At 34.8% G+C, this 1,048-nt stretch overlaps 1 protein-coding gene across 1 annotated transcript in view; it reads right to left on the bottom strand.

Moving 5' to 3' along the window:
* The window catches only part of COL25A1 (collagen type XXV alpha 1 chain), a 783,871-nt gene that overhangs the window by 49,959 nt on the left and 732,864 nt on the right, over positions 1 to 1,048 (bottom strand). The gene's annotated exons all lie outside the window — the stretch shown is intronic.

Raw genomic sequence — 1,048 nt, 5'->3', positions numbered from 1 at the left:
TTGTCCTCATTTGTCAATTGATGTCTCTGGTTCCCTGTTTACAATCTTGTAGGCTTATTTACTTTGGATACTTCCATAGCTGGGTTGGTTTCTGGGTTATATTATCAAGTGTATTAATGGTCAGTTGTTGTTGGCTGTTGTTGCTTCTCTGTCCAAAGGCCTCCCTTTAGCATCTCTTCTCTCTTTATACAATTTTCCTTTTTTCATACATTGCATTTATTGCAATGGTTTTAACAAATTCCCTTAATTTCTGGTTATCTGGAAATGTCCTAATTTCATCATCATATTTGAGGGACAATTTTGCTTGGTACATAATTCTTGGTTGGAAATTTTTCTCTTTCAGGGTTTTATATATACCATCCCATTGTCTTCTTGCCTGTGTGGTTTCTGCCAAGAAATCCAAGCTTAGTCTTATTGGTTGCCCTTTGTAGGTAACTTTTCGTTTTTCCTGTGCTCCTCTCATGATTCTTTGTCGATTTTGGTAAGACCAATGATAATATGTCTTGGTGATTTTCTTTTGGGGTCTATCCTGTTTGGGGTTCATTGGACTTCCTGAATGAATATATTCTCATCTTTCATTATATCAGGGAAGTTCTCTTCCTACAAATCTGGAATTTGTTCTGGAATTTCAGTGACACACAGATTATTCCTTTTGATAGTATCCCACATGAACCTTAGGCTTTCTTCATTTTGTTCTGATCTTTTTTCTGATTGATCTCTTTCCAAAGATGTATTCAGGTATTTGTCTTCAATCTCATTAATTCTGTCTTCCATTGCATCGATTCTACTCCTTTGCCTTTTCAATGTGTTATTTATTTCTGAAAATTTAGTATTAGCCTTCTGGATTTCTATCTGTGGATTTTGAATCATTTCTAATTTTTCATTTATTTTGTCATTTTGTTCTTGTATTTTCTTCTGAAATTCTTCTAGGGTTTTGTCTGTGTTTTCCTTGATCTGTCTCTCAGTCCTCTGAAGATACCTAAATATAATTCTTTTAAATTCCTTATCAGGGAGTTCCAATGCTGCGTCTTCCTCAGGGATGTGTTTT

This window comes from Orycteropus afer, unplaced genomic scaffold, assembly GCF_000298275.1.
Source record: "Orycteropus afer afer isolate SDZICR_OR568_19922 unplaced genomic scaffold, OryAfe1.0 scaffold00071, whole genome shotgun sequence".
Taxonomy (NCBI): domain Eukaryota; kingdom Metazoa; phylum Chordata; class Mammalia; order Tubulidentata; family Orycteropodidae; genus Orycteropus; species Orycteropus afer.
This window is presented reverse-complemented; position numbering and strand designations above follow the sequence as displayed.